The 16540-nt window shown below is 39.6% G+C and overlaps 1 pseudogene; it reads left to right on the top strand.

Moving 5' to 3' along the window:
• The first annotated feature begins 1080 nt into the window (after positions 1-1080).
• Positions 1081-15349, top strand: LOC122869257 (annotated as a pseudogene).
• The last annotated feature ends 1191 nt before the right edge of the window (positions 15350-16540 follow it).

The following is a 16540-nucleotide window of genomic DNA, read 5'->3' on the forward strand; positions in this document are numbered from 1 at the left end:
AGAACAAAGATAATGAGCTTATTTTACATCCACAGATAATACAGATCTATATAGAAAGTATCTACTACAGCTATGTTAAACATTTATTCAGATGCTTCAAAGAACACAGCTAACAAAATTGGTATTTCATTCAAAGTTCCAGATTTCAACATTAAAATTGGCAAACAAATCAGTGATGGAGTATCGGCGTGTACAGGGGAGATGCTGGCAATTTTGTTAGACTTGCAATGGGTTGAAGACGTGAGACCTCTGAGAGCAGTAATATGCTCTGATTCCAGCTCATCATTAATCAGCTTGAAACACAGCCATTCAGACAGCAGACCAGATGTCTTAATAGAGATACAACAAACACTATATAGAATTCTAATGATGGGGCTAAATATGACATTTGTATGGATACCAGCACATATAGGAATCAAAGGAAATGAAATAGCTGACAAGTGTGCAAAAGAGGCCACAAAAACGAATTACATTGACATTACAGTAGCCCTTAGTAAAACAGAAATGAAAACCGCAGTTAAGGATAAGTTGAAAGAAAGGTGGCAAAAGCAGTGGGAAGAAGAGGAAGGTGGTTATACAACATTCAACGAAAAGTAGGTGTGACGAGGAAAACGGGGAGAACCAGGAAAGAGGAAACAATAATATCCAGGCTACGGTGTGGGCACACAGGATTAAACAGAACATTATGTAAAATAGGAAGATGTACATTCTGTGATCAAGAAGAAACTTTAGAACATGTTATGATGTACTGTCCAAAATATGATGCTGAGAGAAGAGAACTGACACTGAACCTTAAAGAAATAAAGATGAGGTTTGATTTACGAGATCTTTTACAAAGAAGTTCTAGAGAGAAGTGTTATCTACTGTTGTTTCATTATCTTAGAGAACAAATTTGATAAAGAGAATATAACTATGGTGTTTATTTAATTTTATTTTATTTTTTTATTGGTTTTTCTCAGTTTATTTTCTTTTATTTAATCATTAGTGATTGTATAGAGTCCCGATCCACACTCCATTCCAGTTGGTGGCGGTAATGCACTTGAACGTTGGTTGCCAACCGCTATAAAACTTTACGAGAAGAAGCCATGCTGACGGTGGGTGGTGCTAATGCTCCCGAAAGCTGTTTACCAACCGCCAATAAAATCAAAAAAGAAGAAAGAAGAAGAGTGTGTGCGTGAAAGGCGGAACAAGCGGTTCTACAGAGGGAACAAAGCACCATTGAGTGAGTATGTTTACGTTGTTTCCGACATAATTACTTGAAAATGTTACATTTTTACCATTTTGTAACGTTGATGTAAAAATGACTTAAAATGTATTTATTTTACCCTTAGCTAATAAGTATAGTTAAGTACAGCCATGTGCGCGTTGGCAGCGGGAGCTTGTATTGTCCGTTAGCCGAGCGTTAGCTGCAACGGCAAGGTGTATTCAAATATCTTAGCGTTGCACACTTCAGAAGTGTCAACCGATCTGCATGAATGCGTGTTTTTTGTGTTTGCTGGATTTTAGAGTTAAATTGCCTCAAAATCCATTGAATTAAATTTCAGCTTCAACAGTATTATGGGGCAAATGGTCTCTTTGTGTTAGCAGGTTTGGCTAGAAGGCCAGGCCGAGTAAGCTAGCTTTTTAAGCCCCGTCAGCCATTGTTGTCATTAGCTAATCGTTATTGGTGTTTTCAATCATTGACCGGTGTATTTTTGCTACTTTGTCTATCAGACGACTAATTGCATTTAGTAGAGTGATTGTAGTTGAGCTAACTTGTGTAGCTGATTTTATTTATTTTTTTGTTGTTGTTTGTTTTCTTATCCAGGTTAACCCATGGAAATATGGAAATAGCCTGCTCTCCTTAGCTCAGTCTCCAGCAACGATGTCAAGTAAGTAAACGTGCATGTAACAGTACTAACGAAAGTGCACTTCATTAGTGACTTAATAGTGGTGGTGTTCCTATTATTAGAGCCGGGAGCATATGTGATAGATTTGTAAGTAACCACTAATGAATAATTAACACTTTTCCTTTGCTTTTTATCATAGTCCTTACCCTAGATATGGGCCTGTAACGAAGTATAAAATGAACACGATTCTACAAAAACAAATAATCACAACTCAAGAGGGAAGATGGCATCAGTGGTATCATCAAAATGGCATTAACCCCCCCAGTCCTTGGTTCTTACATATGTAAACAACAGATTAACTTGTAAAGTATTACCCCCCCCAAAATTGCAAAATTACAAGATCTGGACTAATGAACCTGTGTGAACCTGAGCAGGAAACAGCTCTGTTCTTGTTTTCCATTACCCTTCTGTATTTCTAATAGTTAGATTTGCAGTTAGGTCATTTTGAAACTCTGTTTTGGCCTGCCATGCTGTTTTCTTGTGTTCTACAAACAGTGATGCAGCGAAAATAAAATGAGGTACGAATCCGGGCTCCTCAACTGATGATTAGAATCATCAACGTTTAGGGTTCACTGTATAGCAGTATTATGTAGGAAAAAATAAACATATCATTTTTTTTATATATATATGTTACACACACACACACCATTGCCATGATGTATATAAACCATACACAGCATGTTATTGTTGTAATAGCTGACTAACATTTCTTATTTTCTTTCTCACACAGAAAGACCATCCTACGCCCCTCCCCCTCCCCCTGCCCCGACAACAGTAAGTGTCCAACTCTCAGTTACAGTCTCAGTATTTACTGCTTGGTGGCCAAAGGGCCACGTTAGCTCTGTACACTCTTTTTGGTTCCTCTTTATCTTTCTCTCTCGCTGTCTTACTTTCTCAACATTTTATATTGCTTTCATTTAATTTCTTTCTCTCTGTCTGAACACAGAGTTTGCCACAAATTTGTTCAGCTCTCCATCATCGCTGTCGCTCTTGCTTATTCCTGTTATTCCACCACTTATTTAATGTCTCGCACAGAAGAGGTCAATATACCTCATGTGCTTTTACGAAGTATTAATGCTATTGGGAACCACGTTTCTTTGAATCAGATTTAAAATCTTAAACCTTTGCAATGTCAAATTTCAGAGTTTAGGACATATGTGTACAGTTATAGAATCAACATTCTTTCTTCGATCCTTTTCTTTACACTTAGTAGCAGGGCACAGCATTGTGTAAAATTGAAATGCAATGGTGTGGTCACATGGCTAATCAAATGCAACTTGTGCTTAATAGGGGGTGATCTGAGCTTGTTGCAAGGTCCAGATTTACATGCAACATTCACATGTTGTGCGCTGCCAGCCAGTTGCCTTTTTTTTTGCCTTGCATGATGACGTCATGGAAAACAAACAAGCAAAACTATACATATATTTTCATGTTTTCCCCCTTTTTCACTTATTTATGTTTATCCCTCTTCCTCCTCTTGTTTGTGAGCCATTTCTCATTCGTGTTTTGTCTCATTTGTCTTCCATCAGCAAATGCCTTCCACCCCAGGGTTTGTGGGCTACAACCCTTACAGCCATCTGGCCTACAACAATCTCCGGCTGGGAGGGAGCTCCGGAGGCTCCAGCAGGGTAATGAATTTAAAAAAAAAAAAAAAAAAACAGAAAAGAGGATGGATGCAGGATAAGATGGAGGGTAGTAAGAAACTGTCTTGGGATAAATATAGTGGAACATATATGGGCAGAAGTGGAAATAAAGGGGCATTAAAAATGCTTAGAGTACACACACAGTCTGTTTGGTAGATGATAATGAAAAAGTGATAGTAACGAGAAAGGGAGGGGGGTGGACGAGGGAAATAAGAGGTAAATAGGCGATCAGTGAAGACGGATTTGTAGTAGTTCAGGTTGGTAGTGGTGGCAGCAACAGAGTGATTCAGAATTCGGGGGAGTGGGGTGTTGATAATTCTACTATCTAGAAAACCACTTAATTAGACCGCAATCATTTGGGTTTAGATGAGAAAAGGGAGACGTTCAGTTTTATGCAAGCGGCTCATTTACGGCTCCCACTGTTTCTTTTTGGAACAGTCACCATCATTTCCCCAGTCATACAGTGAAATATGTCACAGTTGGGCTCTTTCAGACTAGTGCAGGCACTACAATACTTTTAAGTCAGTTACACCAAACTTACTTGCATTCAATTAGCAAATAAAAACTCTGGAAACTTCTAAATTACTGGGGAAAACATAATCAATCATTGTGGTTGATAATTTACCTATGTTTTTTTCCTTGAAAAGCTTACCAAAGGCTATACATTTTCTATTTTTCAGTTTATGAATGCATGAATTCTATGTCTCTTTGTGTGGTGTCTGCTTGTAAGGTACAAGAGTCAAAATGTCACTCTTGTGTTAATGTGTTTCTGCATTTTCCTGTGCAAAATGAATCTTTCAGACAATAACTAATGTTCTCTACAAACAGAAGCAAGGTCCCTCACCAGCCATGACAATCAAACATTGAAAGACAGAAATGCGTACGTTTGGCGGGATTAAAGAAATTGAACATGCATTAATTATTTATTTTTTATTTTATTTTTACTGGCAAAACTGAGCTGTCTTAGCACTGCACACAATCTTTAAAGCCCAACCTCTGCCACTTGTTGATAAGAAGACAGACAAGTGTCATCAGTCACTTTCAAAAGTCGTAATGGTTAAAGTTGTCATATTGACATTTAAGGTGTGTTGATTGATTGCGTTACCTCTTGCATTGAGTAACATGCAAGAAAACATTCCACCTTTAAAAGTTGTCGTTAGCCTTTGAGCTGCATTCTGTAGCTAGCTAACGTTAACTAGTAAAGATGAAAATGTATTTGTGATTCATTTGCAAAGAAACATTACAAGCCACCCTGTTAAACTTGGCCAGCTTGTGCTGCATCCACAATGCCTGCAGGAAATGAAAGCTAGCTTAGCTACGTTGTCATAGCCTAGCCTATTGGATGAGCGTAACCTCTGCATGCACAGCAACTTTTCCTCAGAAGGGATGTTTCGAATGCTCTTCATTTGCTCGGCACAAGTAAGTAAATAAAATTATTCAAAACACAAACTACTTGTGTTTATTTGCCTTGTGAAGTTATTACTTAATGCAGGGCACGACAGTAACGGTTGCCAGTGGCAACCATTTTGAGAAATTGACAACCAAATCTTTTTTTGCCATCGGTGGCAACTAGGGATGTGAATCGAAAACAGGTTCCAGTTCAGAATCAGTTCTGAATTGTCCAATTCATCGGAATCATACCTCGGAGCTTATCAATTCCTTTTATCGACACCAGCCGCCAGTCGTTGGTTTTCTTCAGTTTTGGTTATTGTAAAATTGGTCTTAAATTTCATTCCGAGTGGCATAAATCTAACTTGCCTAGCTAGGAACCCTAGCTATAGGAACCCTGCTTCAAATGTGGTGGAAATGCAAACAGGAATGCACAAAAGGAATTGCATGCCTGATTTAATTCCTGCCTGGAAGTCAGCCAACCCCCTAAATAGACACAAACACCATATTCCCCTTTTGTAATGGTTTGTCTCCTTTTGTGACAGCCTCCAAAAATACTTTGTCATTGGCTGCTAAGAATTCATTAACATCCATACATGCATGTAAATGAATTGACATGCATCATAAATGCAATTATCCAGCTGTAAGAAAGCATTCAGGACCACTTAAGAGTTGAGTATTGTCATGTTTACATGTACACCTCTTATTTTGCCTTTACACAAGCCTCACCATGATCAAACCATAATCAGCTGTTTTTTGACTGGTTTTTTTTTTTTTTTGCTCTTCTCTCTCTAAATCTGTCCCTTTTTTGTTTGTTTCCCCTTTATCTACATCCCTTCCATCTCCTCATTCACACCTTTCTCCCCTTCTTTGTCCCCATTTTCTCTCTCTCTCTCTCTCTGTCTACCTTCCACAGAACTCCTCAGGTATCACCGTCCCAAAGCCTCCCAAACCTCCAGACAAGCCACTGATGCCTTACATGCGGTACAGCCGGAAGGTAAGCAGGAAGGTAAGACACCCATCCACGGTGTCTGCTTTTACTGCTTGTCCTCCCATCCCCTGAAAAGTTGCAGGGGTTTTAGGGTGGGAAACAGCCAAGCCATGACGCCTTCACCACCACCTCAACCATCTAGTGGAGACTCTCCACTCTGTTATCCCGTTGGCTTACAGTAGCCTCCTGTGTCAACGATAAAAGAGAAATTACATCTCCCTGTGCTTCCTTCTGCAAGCATGATCTGCTCCTGCCTTCATTTCCCTACTTTTGTGCTTTTTGCTTCGCTGCTTCTCTAGTTTTAGAGCAGACAGAAATTTTAACATTGAATACTGCATAAAGACAAAATCTACCCTAAAAATTAATGTTGACATAAATCTGGGGATTCTGTCTTTAGACATATTTCATTCCATTCCATCCAGTCTTTTTGCAACACTTAAAGTGCTTTAGTGTTATGGTAATTATTGGAGCTAATGTTATGTTTCCTTTGCACTTTTCCTCCTTTATTTCCTTCACTGTCCTATAGTAACCTACCGTAAAACTTCAATTAATAGCCCAGGCTTTTATTTGCTTTAATCACTGAACTCAACCTGCCTATATTTGGGACAGGCCTTTAATTCCTCTTGCACAAAACTCTTGCTCAGCAGAGATGGGGAAATATGGGAAATAATTGAGGAATGGACACACATTCGGACTTCATGACCACTTCAGAGCTAGCGAGTCGCCACTTTCTCTCTTGTTTACAATGCTGGTAAATCTTAATTATACTTTGGTGCTCATGGTTTCCGTTAATTGTGGAGAATCTAACTGATCTAACGATGTGTAGTATGCCCATATATTTGTATGAGGCTTGGGCGGCGTGTTTCTATTTTAACGGGCGCAGCTTTTCTTGCCTTTACGACACTGGTTTAGCGTCCCAGAATCATCTCACATGATAGAGCTTTTAATCAAGAATGGACAGACTCTTACATGTTCATTACTAAAAGCGGCTACGTGAAGCGCCACTAACGTTACGAGACAAAGCACAGAGCATCATTTGAGCAAACATGCCCACTCAAATGATACCACTCAAGCGTAATTTGTATGCACGATCTAAGCAGCGTAGAACTAGCTCAAGTGGGTGACCCGGTGGGCTTTAAGAGGTTTTATATATCCAAAGAACCTTTATAAAAACCAGGCCCAGTGTCTAATTGAGACCTGCGTTTAATTGTCAAAACATGTAGCTACACCCGGCCAGTAAAAAGGATTTGCCTTTTAATTGGGGCTTGGCTCTAAATTGAAGTTTTACGGTAACTAACAAATAACTGCAGTTGCCCTGTAGTGACCATTTGTTATTTTTGCTTGTGCATGTGTGCTTGCATCTTGCGTTTGTGTGCATATCCAAGGTATGGGACCAAGTGAAGGCATCCAACCCGGACCTGAAGTTGTGGGAGATTGGGAAGATTATCGGAGGGATGTGGAGGGACCTGACTGATGAGGAGAAACAGGACTACCTGAACGAGTACGAAGCTGAGAAGGTGAGCTGCTGGAAGTGTCCTAATTACTGCTGAGGTTCAGTTTTATTTATATAGTGCCATTTCATAACAGAAGTTATCTCATTGCACTTTTCTAAACCGTACTTTGAGAGAGAGAGAGAGATAGTGAGAGATCTGAATAGGGGGTCTTGCTGTATTTACGTCAAAAACAAATCTAATTTCACATCCCATCATAACTGATATTTGTTTTACTACTGAACTATAACACTAAGACTAACTACCTCTACACTGCAATACAAGAACAGTGCTGTTTCTTATTTCATGTCTTCTACATGAACAGAAAGTTTGATTAATGCTTGATGATTCAAATGTACAATCTTCTTAATACAGTAATCCTCAAATAAACTACAATGAAACCACAGGATCAAGAGTAGAATTCATTTTTTTTTTTTTTTTTTTTTTTTTAAGAAGAGATTTATTTATTTACTTTAAAGGACTGTGGTACATAGCCTGTTAATAAAGACAGATTGATCATATACAGTAAAGAAGTGCTAACTAAGGGTAAAACGTCTTTAAGCAGCCTAGTTGGAATGGCATTACGGAGGGCATTCCTGTATGTTTTACGACTATCTTGCCAGGCTAAACGAGATTCTTCCAGGTTGTTGGAACGCCATTTCCTTCAAGTTTTCACAATGTTGTGCTTTAATTTGTGGGTTTGGGGGTTATACCATGGAGCTGACCTTCTTTGTTTTATTGTCTTCTTTTTTAGACGGGCGATAGAATCGAATGTCGTTTGCAGTGAGTCTGCAGCACTATCAACTAGATGGTCAATTTGGGGGGGGCTGAAATTTGCATTAAATTGAATTAAATGCAGATGGAATCGCTTCCTTTAAATTTAGCTACAGCACTATCAGATAGACATCTAGAGGAGTTTTTATCTAATGGAGTGTAGTCCAGTAATAAATGGTAAATGGACTGTACTTATATAGCGCCTTTCTAGTCTTTCTGACTACTCCAAAGCGCTTCAACTACATATCTCATTCACACACATTCATACAGCAATGGCAGAACTGCTCATCAAAGTAACTAATCATTCACACACCGAAGGCACAGCCCTCGGGAGCAATAATAGGAGCTCAAAAGTTATTAAATAATGGTCCGATAAAGAAGGATTCTGTGGAAAGACTATTAAATCTTCAGTTTCAATGCCATATACCAGAACAAGGTTGAGGGTGTGGTTAACAGTGAGTGGGTTTATGTACACTCTGACAAAAGCCAATTTAATCTAAGTCACAGTACTAAGGCTATCATTTTCAACGTCCACATGAATATTGAAATCACCTACAATAACCACTTTATCTGTTTTAAGGACTAAACTTGATTTAAAAACTCTGATAATTCAGGTAAAAATTCTGAATAAGGACCAGGAGCGCAGTACACTATAACAAATAGAATTGGCTGTCGTGTTTTCCAGGTTGGGTGTGAAAGACTTTCGAAGGCTTTCGAATGAGTTATAATTGAGTCGAAGATGGCTGCAACTAATTAATATGACTGGGCGGAGTGGATTCGTGTAGGCTAACATATTCTTCATGAGCCAGCCAGGTTTCAGTTAGACAAAATAAGTCAATATGATACTCTGGTATTAATTCGTTCACTAGAACAGCTTTAGATGACAGAGAACTTATTCTCTTTATTTCTTGGGTTCTTTTTTTTTTAACTGTACCTAATTTTATTTTGTGTTTATATATTTAAAAAAAAATTGTGATTAATTTTGTGGGGGGGGCAGTCTATAGGGGGTGAGGGTTTGATGCTCAAAAAGTAGATTTTGGGTGGAGTACCCCTTTTTTAATTGTTTGTTTGTTTTATCTTGCTCAGCTTATTTGCTTCTTCTCTCTCCCCCTCTCAGATTGAGTATAATGACTCTTTGAAGGCGTACCACAACTCACCAGCCTACCTGGCCTACGTCAACGCTAAGAACCGGGCTGAGGCTGCAATGGAGGAGGAGAGCAGACAGAGGCAGAGTCGTATGGACAAAGGAGAGCCGTACATGAGCATTCAGCCCGCTGAAGATCCTGATGGTAAGTTTTAGATGTTTGATAATTTGACTGATGCACTTTATAATTTTCAAAGATGTTTAATAATGGCTTGAAAACGTGAATAGAAGTGAAAGCCAGTGCATTTATAATGACAAATTGTGGTGTTACAAAGCACTGAAAGTTGCACAGTTTTTAGTTGGATTTTTTAGTTTTTCGCACTTCAAAACATAAAATGGTTTGAAGGTAATTTTGGGATGGACATCTTCAAAGCATGTGTAAATGTAAGCAGTTAACCTGCTCCCCTCCTCCCTCATGGTGGTCAGTTAAGTGTCCTCTTTTTCCTCCGTCCAGACTACGACGATGGTTTTTCGGTGAAGCACACAGCAGCCGCTCGCTTCCAGAGGAACCACCGGCTCATCAGCGACATCCTCAGTGAGATTGTGGTGCCTGATGTCCGCTCGGTGGTCACTACAGCCCGCATGCAGGTCCTTAAGAGGCAGGTCCAGTCTCTTATGGTGCACCAGGTAGGCTGAATGGACATATTCTCTGCCGTCAGGGCCCAGAGGGTATGTGAGCTAAGAGGAGCTCCGTAGCTTTTTTTGTTTTTCTTCTGAAAAAGCTTTGTCATTGGAGAATGTTGTCCTGTGCACGTGGTGAACAAATGTCAGTTACTACTGAACCTTTGAGACGCATACTCTGTGTGTTTCACCTCTAAAGATCCTGTGTCTCTTGTGTGTTTCAGAGGAAGCTAGAGGCAGAACTTCTGCAGATTGAGGATCGCCACCAAGACAAGAAAAGACGCTTCCTGGAGACCACAGACTCATTCAACACTGAACTCAAGCGGGTACAGCAGTACTTATTTACCTAGAGACAGCTAAGTGAGAAGTAATGAGGTTTCATTCCAGATCGCTAAACATCCATTTGGAATAATGTGAAACCACAGATTCATGTTATTTAATTACCCCTGAACTAAATATGAACACGAACACAAAGAAAGAGGAAATACTATTCATGTAGTATGCATTGAATGCAAATGGAGAATAGAGTTTTGTTTAATCGATTGTATTACTAGTGTTTCCTGTGTCTCCAGCTGTGCAGTCAGAAGGTTGAGGTGGACATGGAGAAGCTAGCTGCAGAGATGGCTGCTGCTGAAGAGGCGGCCAGGCGCCGGGCAGAGGAGAGAGAGCGCGAGGCGGCCGAGCAGGCAGAGAAAGCTGCTCAACAACAACATCAGCAGCAGCAACAACAACAACAGGATGCTGCTGGAAACAAAGCTGCAGAGCTGAGCGATGCTAATGCTAGCAGCGCAGCTAACCCCACCTCAGGGACCAAGGAGGAGGACAAGCCCACACCAATGGAGACCGGTACTTTAAGTGTTTTTGTTTATAAAACTAACAATGGTGGTCGTCTTTAATTAAATAGTAAATTAAACATTCAAATTGAGTCTGAAGACACATGAATTGAACTCAAGTTATGCACATTATCATGAAAAGGGCTGTATAAAAAGGGTCATAAGAATTGGTTACTCCTTTTAAGTCAAAAGTCCACTTTGTTGTAGTGTTAAGTTACTGTAGTTTTAATAATGAGACAATACCAAACTTTCAAAGTTGCTTTAATTAATGACAGGATTTTGAGCGGTTACACAATAAGTTCTTACCTTATTGTGTAGTGGTTACAGTAAAGTAAAAACTAATTGTATCCACTGTTGCATCAGATTTTTTTGTAGATCAGTTTTTTGACACATGGCGTGGTATGAAGTCCTTCACTGGGTTGATTACATTTCAAAAGCTACTAGTGATGACAGGAGTTTTTCATATGGCACAGGAAACCTCAAAAACCAAATTAACTGTTGGATCAATCAGAACTTGTAACAGTAGTCATAGTAGCTGCAATTTCCCAAGATTCAAAACAGATGCTCATACTTGGTTTATAAATATATAACTGCACTGCAGATTGGCATCAATACATACGGAAGTTTTTTCTTGCCACTGTTGCCGAGTGCTTGCTCATGGTGGGAATTGTTGGGTCTCTGTAAATAATATAAAGAGTACGGTCTAGACTAGGAAAAGTGCAATGAGAACTACTGTTATGACTTGGTGCTATATAAATAAAATTGAATAAACATTTAGTTTGTCTTTGTTGAAACACGTCATTTACAGAGGAGAATTATTAAATTTGGGGAAATATGGTTTTAAAGCAGTTTTTTATTGAGACTTTGAAGGATATATTTGGTAAAATAAAATTATTTTATATACAGTGGTGTGAAAAAGTGTCTGGCCCCTTCCTGATTTCTTATTTTTTTTTGCATGTTTGTCACACTTAAATGTTTCAGATCATCAAACAAATTTAAATATTAGTCAAAAATAACACAAGTAAACACAAAATGAAGGTTGTTATTATTAAGGAAAAACAAAATCCAAACCTACATGGCCCTGTGTGAAATAGTGATTGCCCCCTAAACCTAATAACTGGTTGGGCCACCCTTAGCAGCAATAACTGCAATCAAGCGTTTATGATAACTTGCAATGAGTCTTTTACAGTGCTGTGGAGGAATTTTAGCCCACTCATCTTTGCAGAATTGTAATTCAGCCACATTGGAGGGTTTTCGAGCATGAACTGCCTTTTTAAGGTCATGCTACAGCATCTCAATAGGATTCAGGTCAGGACTTTGACTAGGCCACTCCACAGTCTTCATTTTGTTGTTCTTCAGCCATTCAGAGACCCCACAACAACATCCAAAGAACTGCAGGCCTCACTTGCCTCAGTTAAGGTCAGTGTTCATGACTCCACCATAAGAAAGAGACTAACGTCGGACTCACAACAGTCCTTTTCATAAAAAAAAAGATACAAATTGATGCTGCAGAACAGCGAATTTGTCTAATTTTTCCCCCACACATTGTTCTTCCTTGTCCTGGCACCTACATTGCCCACGATGCAACTCGACCACCAACAGGGTGTGTTGTGCCAGTAGCAGTTAATGTAGCATTGAGCCTCTAGCCTCAAGCAGAGATAAGGAGTGGGCTACAGAGGTCTGGTAAACTCACTTCTAACTCCACACCCCAAGATTTTCAGATTCAGACTCAAGTAACATCACTTGAGGCCATTTATCAGACTTAACATAGTTCCTCTGGAGCCACAAAAGGCTTTATACTACTTTCACACATGCATTAGCACTCCCTCACCTGTAAACAAATGAACTTGGGTGTGTATAATTGGTGGAGTTCCCCCTAAAGCGTCTCTCTCACTCTCAGTCTGTCTCTGTGTCTCTATATGTGTCCTTCATTCCCTCCCCAGATGAGACAGCACCTGCAGAGCCCTCCTCAGACCCCCAGCCTGCTCCACCTCCTCCATCTGACCCCCTCGTCTTCTGCCTCTGATAAAGCAACCCCTCCCCCTGAGCCCCCCAGGGAGAGCAGTACTCCTAGCAGCAGTGCCCCCAGTGATGACAGCAGCAACAACAGCATGCCCCCTCCTTCTTCAGAAAGCACCCCTGGAGCAGCAGCCCCTGAACCCCCAGCAGCACAGGAAGCCAATTCCAGCGCTGCTAACCCGAATGCGGCTGCAGCACCTCCGCCTCCCCCTGCCTCAGAAGAACCAGCCCCTCCACCTCCACCTTTACTATCCCCCAGCCAGAACAACCAACAGTATGATATGTAATAGTCAGTTAGTCACAAAGTGGTAGCTGTAGACGTCCTCCCTGTGCTGCAGCTCTCCTGCATTCCTCCTCTGGATGGAGCAGCCGTGCTGTAGCTGTGCAGCAGTTGTGGAATAAGTGGGACTTGTATGAATGGTGAGGGTTTGATAGTATGGTCAATAAATAGCCAACAGTTAAGAGTGATGTAGGGTTTTCATCATCGAGCGTCCATGTAGCTGGACCAAACAAGAGCCTGTAGAGCAATTTAGGATTTCACTTAAATCTGCGTATGTTTCCTTTAAATTTACTCAGCATGCCTGGTTTGATGTGAGCGAATGAAATGAAATGCCACCAAAGAGTACAAAATTTGACCTGATTGTTTGTGCTCCAGGTATAGTACAAGCCATTCCTTTTTCTAATCATGTCACCTGATGGATTTTTTTAGTATAAAATAACCACATACAGACTTCAAACAGGATACTAGGGAGCTGTAAAATGGTCAGTAGTAACTCCGCTGGCTGCTTGAACATCATATACAGGTATCGAACTCAATACCTAACGTCACTATTACTTATGTCTATTTATTGTCCAAAATCCAACCTTTAATCCTCAGATATATTTCCAGTTAGCAGGGTCCACAGTCACAACATCAGCAGTTAAACTGACCTTTGACCCAGATTAAATGTCTGCTTGAGTTGGCCTCAAGTCCAACGTCAAAACTAAGTCTACATGGCACTGCAACACCGCATTTTCATTATCAATTTTAATCATTGTCCAAAAATGGTGAAAATGAGTGAATTAAACTTCCCAGAGCCCAAGGTGACATCTTCGACCAACAGTCCAACATGTAACGATATTCAGTTTACACTTACATATAACAGAGGAAAGCAGCACATTCTTACATTCAGGCTGGAGCTACTGAATGTACTACTTTTGCTTGAAAAATGATTGAAACAATCGATTATCAAAATGGTTGCCGATTGTTTTTCTGTTGTTCAACTCATCGTTAAATCGATTAATTGTTTAAGCTGTAATTCTACATCACCGTGCTACTGTGTGACGGACACTCATTACCAGCTGCAACATTGCTACTGTTTCAAAGAGAAATGCATGTGGTGTTCCATAATACTGACACCAGGCGAAAATGATTTCAGGAGTTGCTTATAGGGAGAAGGCATGCTGATGACTGTTTTTCATTTACATAGTTCAAATGCAAACCTCAAATAACTCCCACTGTGTAGACTTTGTACTATTGGACTGTTTGAATTACACATACTTGTATAGTGCTCAGTCTTGATGTATCAACCTTTAAATCAGCCCTTATATTTTTTTTAAATAAGACTACAGCTGCAAACTCAAGGGGTTTTAGTACATTACATAATTCAATGTCCGTAGTCCAAATTGTCTGAAAGCTCAGCATATGTTCTAGTTATTAAGGGCAACCTCGCATGAAAGGACCCCCCATATTTAAAACCTCAGAATTTTGTAGTTTATCATTTTGTGTGATTTGCAAAACTACTACTGTTCTACTTTTGTGTTTTTAGAGATGTAGTGGAACCTTTTTAGATTAATACAATTGAATTCAGCCTTCGTATTAAACTGTACTCTTGAATCAGATGCCATTTCTAATATGCTTCAGTTTGACTGGGGATGACCCATCTTGTGGTAGTGCAGATGATTGTTTCCAGGTCTGAATGGATGAAGGCATATTTTAATTATTTGAGCACACACATTCTGCATGCTATACTAAATACTAACCATAAACCTGCAAGCATTTGAACAATAACTGAAGTCTTAGGCTGAGGAAAACTGTTTGAAATGTAAAAAGTGTAGGACAAAACATGATGTGCGCAAGAAAAAAAATGAAATGATGGGCATGTCTCCAAGGTGCTTTTTAAAATCTGTGGATGATAAAATTACTTGCATTGAGTATAAAAAGTTGATTTGGGTGTTCCCTTGTGTAAATCACATTTATGTAGACAAAATGGACACATACTCAATTAGCATTTAATTTGTAAGAGCTTCTCTACAAGTTGAGGCAATTTTTTAAAGACTGTGTTCCTCCTTTAGACAGAATATTCCTGTTGACACCACAAGCATTTAACTTAAGCAGAGAAATGCACACGCTACCCTCATCCAAATGTAACCTCAGTCACGTGTGCATTTAAAGGACTGTTTTCTTACTTGAATTGGACTGTTTTTAGTAATATGGATCTGTTTTTTTGCATCTTTCTTTTTTACTGTCTGAACTTACCTATCCAAATAAAGATGATTTCTCAGTCTTTCAACCTCTTTATGTATTATATCTTCTCTTAATTTAATTTCTTAATCAGATTTTAGTTCATCTTAAAACTGGGTTTCGTAAAACTGATCTCTTGCATTTTTATGTGGGTATTATTTTATCATGGTTGTATTTGGTCTACAACATACATTTTCAAAGGAAAGCACAAAGGAAATGATGGTAGAAGTACACCATAAATCATAATTAGGAAACTACAGATACAGAGGAAATAGAAGTACTACAAGTAAACAATAAGCAGAAAAACCTACAGCAGAAATTTTAGAGCGCTGCATACAGTGCAATGTGCTTTATGTATGGAGACCCAAAGTGTTCAATATTAAGACTAGATTAATACTAGACTAGAGCAATTATTAAATATCTTTCTTGTTCCCCCTTTTTTGTTACATATACATGGCTAAAATGTGCCTAATATTTCTATAGGCTAATGAAATATTACCGGCATTTAAAAAAAAAAAATTCATTAGACTATTTTTGGTGCCCCCTCAGCACTTGGTGCCCTGCGCACAGTGCGTGATGCGCGTGGTGGGAGCGGCGGCGCTGTATATAGCGCCAATTCATAACAGAAGTTATCTGACCCAACAAAACCCACCACGAGCAAGCACTTGCAACAAACTTCAAGGACTGCCTTCTCTCACTTATGCAACTTTGCAAAAATCAGGCAATCCTGTCTCAAAATGATGCCGAAAAATTAGTGCATGCATTTGTTACTTCTAGGTTGGACTAATGCAATTCCTTATTATCAGGCTGCCCGAAAAAGTCCCTTAAAACTCCCCACTTGATCCAGAATGCTGCGGCACGTGTACTGACAAGAACTAGGAAAAGAGATCATATTTCTCCAATATTAGCTTCTCTGCACTGGCTCCCTGTAAAATCCAGAATAGAATTTAAAATCCTTCTCCTCACCTACAAAGCTCTTAATGGTCAGGCACCATCATATCTTAAAGGTCTCATAATACCATATTACCTGACTAGAACACTGCGCTCCCAGGATGCAGGGTTACTTGTGGTTCCTACAGTCTCCCAAAAATTAGAATGGGAGCCAGAGCTTTCAATTATCAAGCTCCTCTCCTGTGGAATCAGGTCCCAGTTTGGGAGGCAGACACCATCTCCGCATTTAAGAGTAGGCTTAAGACTTTCCTCTTTGATAAAGCTTATAATTAGGGCTGGCTTGGGTGAGCCCT

Source organism: Siniperca chuatsi, linkage group LG21, assembly GCF_020085105.1.
Source record: "Siniperca chuatsi isolate FFG_IHB_CAS linkage group LG21, ASM2008510v1, whole genome shotgun sequence".
Lineage (NCBI taxonomy): Eukaryota > Metazoa > Chordata > Actinopteri > Centrarchiformes > Sinipercidae > Siniperca > Siniperca chuatsi.